Here is a 7500-nt window from a genome sequence, read left to right as displayed (position 1 = left end):
CGGGCGCCGGACGGGCGGCGTTGAGTGGGCGCCCGCTGGAGACATCCCCCGGGACTCGGTGTTTTGAGAAGTGGGGGATCTCCGGGATCGACCCGACTCGGGCGCAGAAACCGACTCGGCCCCACCGGCGAGCGGGCGGCGGGACGGGCAGCGGGGCCGCGAGGCCGAGGGGTCCGGCCCCCCGACCTGACTTGAAAAGCGGGGTCGGCGGCGTGTCCCGCAGGAGGGCCCGCCGGGAGAGACGGCGGAGCGAGCCGGCGCACGCCCGGCGGCCCGGGACGAGCTGCTGGGCGGCGGGTCCCGGGGGCCGCCCCCAACTGACTTGAAATCCCGGGTTCGGCGGTATACCCCGCAGGAGGGCTCTGGGGGAGCAGCGCCGGGGTGGCGAGTTGCCAAGTCGGTCCCGGTGACAGAGTCTGGCAGCGGGCGGGGACCGGTCAGGCCGCGGGCGCCGGACGGGCGGCCTCGCGGGGGCGCCCGCCGAGGAGATCTCGCCGGGACTGAGTGTTTTGAGAAATGTCGGATCTCCGGTATCCACCCGACTCGGGCGCAAAAACCGACTCGGCCCCACCGGCGAGCGGGCGCCGGACGGGCGGCGTTGCGCTGGCGCCCGCTGAAGAGATCTTGCCGGGACTCGGTGTTTTAAGAAATGGGAGATCTCCGGTTTCGACCCGACTCGGGCGCAGAAACCGACTCGGCCCCACCGGCGAGCGGGCGGCGGGACGGGCCGCGGGGCCGAGGGGTCCGGCCCCCCGACCTGACTTGAAATCCCGGGTTGGCGGTGTGTCCCGCAGGCGGGCTCGCCGGTAGCGACGGGATGAGCTGCTGGGCGGCGAGTCTCGGGGGGCCGCCCCCGACCGACTGGAAATCCCGGGTTGCCAGCGTACCCCGCAGGAGGGCTCGGGGGGAGCGGCGGCGGGGTGGCGAGTTGCCAAGTCGGTCCCGGTGACAGAGTCTCGCAGCGGGGGCCGGACGGGCGACGTCGCGGGGGCGCCCGCTGAGGAGATCTGAAACGGACTGGGTGTTGGGGGGAAAAAAGGGATCTCCGGTGCGACCCGACTCGGGCGCAGAAACCGACTCGGCCCCACCGGCGAGCGAGCGCCGGGACGGGCGGCCCGGGCCGCGAGGTCGAGGGGGCCGGCCCCCCACCTGACTTGAAATTCCGGGTCGGCGGTGTGTCCCGCAGGTGGGCAATGACGCAGCGGCGCAGGGGAGGCGAGTTGCCAGGTCGGTCCCGGTGCCCCGCCGCGAGGGGCCGCGGGGCGGGCGGGGACCGGTCAGGCCGCGGGCGCCGGACGGGCGGCCTCGCGCGGGCGCCCGCTGGAGAGATCTCCCCGGGACTCGGTGTTTTGAGAAATGTGGGATCTCCGGTCTCGACCCGACTCGGGCGCAGAAACCGACTCGGCCCCACCGGGGAGCGGGCGGCCGTGACGGCCTGCCCGGCCGCGAGGCCGAGGGGTCCGGCCCCCCGACCCGACTTGAAATCCCGGGTCGGCGGCGTGTCCCGCAGGAGGGCTCGCCGGTAGCGACGGGATGAGCTGCTGGGCGGCGAGTCTCAGTGGGCCGCCCCCAACTGACTGGAAATCCTGGGTTGGCGGCATACCCCGCAGGAGGGCTCAGAGGGAACGGCGGCGGGGTGGCGAGTTGCCAAGTCGGTCCCGGCGCCGGAGTCTCGCAGCGGGAGCCGGACGGGCGACGTGGCGGGGGCGCCCGCTGAGGAGATCTTCAACGGACTGGGTGTTGGGGGGAAAAAAGGGATCTCCGGTGCGACCCGACTCGGGCGCAGAAACCGACTCGGCCCCACCGGCGAGCGAGCGCCGGGACGGGCGGCCCGGGCCGCGAGGTCGAGGGGGCCGGCCCCCCACCTGACTTGAAATTCCGGGTCGGCGGTGTGTCCCGCAGGTGGGCAATGACGCAGCGGCGCAGGGGAGGCGAGTTGCCAGGTCGGTCCCGGTGCCCCGCCGCGAGGGGCCGCGGGGCGGGCGGGGACCGGTCAGGCCGCGGGCGCCGGACGGGCGGCCTCGCGCGGGCGCCCGCTGAAGATTTCCTCTTGGGACTTGGCGTTTCGCGAAATGCGGGATCTCCGGTCTCGACCCGACTCGGGCGCAAAAACCGACTCGGCCCCACCGGCGAGCGGGCGGCCGTGACGGGCTGCCGGGCCGCGAGGCTCAGGGGGCCGGCCCCCCACCTGACTTGAAAAGCGGGGTCGGCGGCCTGTCCCGCAGGAGGGCTACGGCGCAGCGGCGCAGGGCCGGCGAGTTGCCAGGTCGGTCCCGGTGTCCCGCCGCGAGGGGCCGCGGGGCGGGCGGGGACCGGTCGGGCCGCGGGTGCCGGGCGGGCGGCGTTGCGGAGGCGCCCGCTGAAGATTTCCTCTTGGGACTCGGCGTTTCGCGAAATGCGGGATCTCCGGTCTCGACCCGACTCGGGCGCAAAAACCGACTCGGCCCCACCGGCGAGCGGGCTGCCGTGACGGGCTGCCCGGCCGCGAGTCTCAGGGGGCCGGCCCCCCACCTGACTGGAAAAGCGGGGTCGGGGGTGCAGCCCGCAGGAGGGCTACGGCGCAGCGGCGCCGGGGCGGCGAGTTGCCAGGTCGGTCCCGGTGTCCCGCCGCGAGGGGCCGCGGGGCGGGCGGGGACCGGTCCCGCCGAGGGTGCCGGGCGGGCGGCGTGGCGGGGGCGCCCGCTGGAGAGATCTTCCCGGGACTCGGTGTTCCTCACAAATGTGGGATCTCCGGGTTCGAGCCGACTCGGGCGCAAAAACCGACTCGGCCCCACCGGCGAGCGAGCGCCGGGACGGGCGGCCCGGCCGCAAGGCCGAGGTGTCCGGCCCCCCGACCCGACTTGAAATCCCGGGTCGGCGGCGTGTCCCGCAGGAGGGCCCGCCGGTAGCGACGGGATGAGCTGCTGGGCGGCGAGTCTCAGTGGGCCGCCCCCAACTGCCTCGAAATCCCGGGTTGGCGGCATACCCCGCAGGAGGGCTCCGGGGGAGCGGCAGCGGGGTGGCGAGTTGCCAAGTCGGTCCCGGTGACAGAGTCTCGCAGCGGGAGCCGGACGGGCGACGTGGCGGGGGGCGCCCGCTGAGGAGATCTTAAACGGACTGGGTGTTCGGCCAAAGGCTGGATCTCCGGTCTCGAGCCGACTCGGGCGCAAAAACCGGTTCGGCCCCACCGGCGAGCGGGCGCCGTGACGGGCGGCTTCGCTCGGGCGCCCGCTGGAGAGATCTCCCCGGGAGTCGGTGTTTTGAGAAATGTCGAATCTCCGGTCTCGACCCGACTCGGGCGCAGAAACCGACTCGGCCCCACCGGCGAGCGCCGGGACGGGCCGCCGGGCTAGGCGGGCCGAGAGGGCCGCCCCCGGCCCACTTGAAAAGCGGGGTGGGCGGTACAGCCGGCAGGAGGGCTCTGGGGGAGCGGCGGGGCGGACGGCCGGGCGGGGAGGGACCGGGGCCTCCGGCCCGGGGCAGCAGTCTCGCAGCGGGCGGCGACGGTCCCGCCGCGGGCGCCGGACGGGCGGCGTGGCGTGGCGCCCCGCTGGAGTTTTCTTCCATGGACTTGGTGGTCCGAGAAAAGTCGGATCTCCGGTTTCGACCCGACTCGGGCGCAAAAACCGACTCGTCCCCACCCGCGAACGCCGGGACGGGCCGCCGGGCTCGCCAGGCCGAGAGGGCCGCCCCCGGCCCACTGGAAAGGCGGGGTGGGCGGTACAGCCGGCAGGAGGGCTCTGGGGGAGCGGCGGGGCGGGCGGCCGGGCGGGGAGGGACCGGGGCCTCCGGCCCGGGGCAGCAGTCTCGCAGCGGGCGGCGACGGTCCCGCCGCGGGCGCCGGACGGGCGGCGTGGCGTGGCGCCCCGCTGGACTTATCTTCCTCGGACTTGGTGGTCCGCGAAATGTCGGATCTCCGGTTTCGGCCCGACTCGGGCGCAAAAACCGACTCGTCCCCACCCGCGAACGCCGGGACGGGCCGCCGGGCTCGCCAGGCCGAGAGGGCCGCCCCCGGCCCACTGGAAAGGCGGGGTGGGCGGTACAGCCGGCAGGAGGGCTCTGGGGGAGCGGCGGGGCGGGCGGCCGGGCGGGGAGGGACCGGGGCCTCCGGCCCGGGGCAGCAGTCTCGCAGCGGGCGGCGACGGTCCCGCCGCGGGCGCCGGACGGGCGGCGTGGCGTGGCGCCCCGCTGGACTTTTCTTCCTCGGACTTGGTGGTCCGCGAAATGTCGGATCTCCGGTTTCGGCCCGACTCGGGCGCAAAAACCGACTCGTCCCCACCCGCGAACGCCGGGACGGGCCGCCGGGCTCGCCAGGCCGAGAGGGCCGCCCCCGGCCCACTGGAAAGGCGGGGTGGGCGGTACAGCCGGCAGGAGGGCTCTGGGGGAGCGGCGGGGCGGGCGGCCGGGCGGGGAGGGACCGGGGCCTCCGGCCCGGGGCAGCAGTCTCGCAGCGGGCGGCGACGGTCCCGCCGCGGGCGCCGGACGGGCGGCGTGGCGTGGCGCCCCGCTGGACTTTTCTTCCTCGGACTTGGTGGTCCGCGAAATGTCGGATCTCCGGTTTCGACCCGACTCGGGCGCAAAAACCGACTCGTCCCCACCCGCGAACGCGTCATAGAGGCACCCCGGCCCTCGAGAGCGTCTCTCGTCGGGGTCTGTTGGGCCCGAAACGTGCGTATTTCAATGAGAGCGTTTTGGACCTTAACCCCCACTCCCTGGTTTGCCTATTTATAGGGGGGAGGGTGTCTCCGTCAGCAGGGCCAAAATTTGACCGGCCCCGATCCGATTTCCTGGCCCGTCCCAGGCCCGCCGCCGGCGGCGCGCGGCACGCCGCCGGGCCCGGCGGCCCCGGCCCGGCCTGAGAAATCCCCCCGACGGTGCGGCGAAGGAGACACCGGCCGGCCGGGCGGCGGGCCCGCTGGCCCGAGGGGACCCGCGGTGCCTCGCGGTGAATTCCCGTCCGGTGAAAACCGCACGCGGCCACGCTGAGGCCGTGCGTTTCCGACACGACCGAGCCCCTAGCTCGGGAGCCCGGCTCCCCGGCGACGGCACGGTGGGTGCGGCGCGGTGAATTGCCCTCTCGGGAAAACCGCCGCAGCCGCGCGTCGCCGGCCCAAAGCCGTGCGTTTCCGACACGATTCCCCCGCCGATCCCGGCGGGGCGGGGCGGGTGGTGCGAGCTCAGCTCCGGCCGCCAGCAGGCGGGGCAGCCACGCGTCGTCCGTTTCGAGCCGTGCATTTCCGACACGACCGAGCCCCGAGCTCGAGAGCCCGGCTCCCCGGCGGCGGCACGGTGAATTGCCGTCCCGGCAAAACCGCCGCAGCCGCGCGTCGCCCGGCCAAAGCCGTGCGTTTCCGACACGACCGAGGCCCCGAGCTCCGGGGCGGTGCGGTGAACGGAATGACGTTGGCCGGCCCCCGGAACGGGCAACCGCTGGTGCGGTAGTAGGGAATTAGAGCAGCCTTCCCAGCCCGGGGCGGCCGTAGCCGCCGTAATAACGGAGATCCTCTGCCCGCTTTTCGGCCATTGTTCTGGGCCCACGCTCGAGCGAACACGGTGAAAGAAGGCAGACCCGCGTATATGGTAATCGGCCTTTGTCTGTCGCCCGGCAACGAAAAGACCGATTTTGCATCACAAACGCGGGCTTCACAATGGTCCCCGCTTATAAAAAGAGGCAGCGGGAATGCGGAAGCTTCAGTAGAGCCGCATGCCACCGAACAAGTGGGGAGAGCAGTGTCTGTAGTGTTCCGTCGTCTGGTTGTTCGTCGAAGCTCGGTCGGTGCTGCGCGGTGAATTGGCGTCCTGTGGGAAAACCGCCGCAGCCGCGCGTCGTCCCCTTCAAGCCGTGCATTTCCGACACCGTGGAGGCTCCACAGCGGTTCCTCGGGCGAAACCGGCTCCGGAGCGGCGGGACGGTCGGCCCGGCGCGGTGCATCGTCATCCTCGGGTAAAACCGCCGCACGTCCTCCGCCTCAAGCCGTGCATTTCCGACACGCTTCCCCGGGCGAAAACGGCGCCGGGCCGGCGGGGGCTGGTGGTGCGGCGCGGCCGACTGCCGTCTCGGGGAGGAAAAAAAAAACACCGCCGCAGCCCCACGCGGCCCCCCTAAAGCCGTGCATTTCCGACACGCCTCCCCGGGCGAAAACGGCTGGAGGCCGGCGGGGCGGGTGGTGCGGCGCGGTGAATCGCCTTCCTCGGAAATCCTGGTCCGAGAGGTTCGGATGTCCGAAGTCGCCCGCGGAGAGCGGGCCGGGCGCCTCCGGGCCTGCCGTCCGTCGGCTCGCCGGCCCACCCAAGGCCTCCGAGAGGGCTTTGCGCCGGGACAGGTTGGGCCCGAAACGTGCGTATTTCAATGAGAGCGTTTTGGACCTTAACCCCCACTCCCTGGTTTGCCTATTTATAGGGGGGAGGATGGTCTCGAGCCAGATATCAGTACAGCCCATCCCATCGTCCACACGATGCGGCCATTCCCGCACGGCGGAGCCCAAGGCACCGGAGCGATTCCCCCTCGGGTCTGGACGAGCCCGGCTCCGGAGCGGCGGGGACTGGTGCTGCGGGGCGGCCGATTGCCGTCCTGGCGGAAAAAAAAACTCGCCGCAGCCGCACGCGGCCCCCCTTAAGCCGTGCATTTCCGACACGCCTCCCGGGACGAAAACGGCTTGAGGCCGGCGGGGCGGGTGGTGCGGCGCGGTGAATCGCCTTCTTCGGAAAACCTGGTCCGAGAGGTTCGGATGTCCGGGGTCGCCCGCGGAGAGCGGGCCGGGCGCCTCCGGGCCTGCCGTCAATCGGCTCGCCGGCCCACCCAAGGCCCCTGAGAGGGCTTTGCGCCGGGACAGGTTGGGCCCAAAACGTGCGTATTTCAATGAGAGCATTTTGGACCTTAACCCCCACTCCCTGGTTTGCCTATTTATAGGGGGAGGGTGGTCTCGAGCTCCGATCGAGCTGCCTTGAATCAGTACAGCCATATATTGTCCATACAGTCTATAGAGATTCCCACGCGGTTGAGCCGGAGCCTTCGGTGCTATTCCCCCTGGGGTCTGGACAAGCCCCGCACCGGAGAGACCCGGCACGGGAGGTGCGGAACAAAAGTGGCGGCCCGCCGCCCCGCCGGGAGGCCCTCCGGGCGCTCCGCTAACGGCGTTACTCGGCGCGGCCGGCCGACCCTTCTTGCCCGGAAGAGCGTCGGCCAGGCCCGCCCGGCCTTGCCGAGGAGGTGTCGGACAGGCCGATCCCGGGCCGCTTCCGGCCCTGCCGGAGAGACCCGGGACGGGAGGTGCGGAACAAAAAGTGGCGGTCCGCCGCCCCGCCGGGAGGCCCTCCGGGCGCTCCGCCAACGGCGTTACTCGGCGCGGCCGGCCGACCCTTCTTGCCCGGAAGAGCGTCGGCCAGGCCCGCCCGGCCTTGCTTAGAGGTGTCGAAGAGGCCGCTCCCGGGCCGCGGCCGGCCCTGCCGGAGAGACCCGGGACGGGAGGTGCGGAGAAAAAAGTGGCGGTCCGCCGCCCCGCCGGGAGGCCCGCCGGGCGC

Source organism: Acanthaster planci, unplaced genomic scaffold (genome assembly GCF_054643075.1).
Source record: "Acanthaster planci isolate LZ-2023a unplaced genomic scaffold, COTS_SCS Contig177, whole genome shotgun sequence".
Taxonomy (NCBI): Eukaryota; Metazoa; Echinodermata; class Asteroidea; order Valvatida; family Acanthasteridae; genus Acanthaster; species Acanthaster planci.
The sequence above is the reverse complement of the archived record's forward strand: the minus strand, read 5'-3'. Positions refer to the sequence as shown.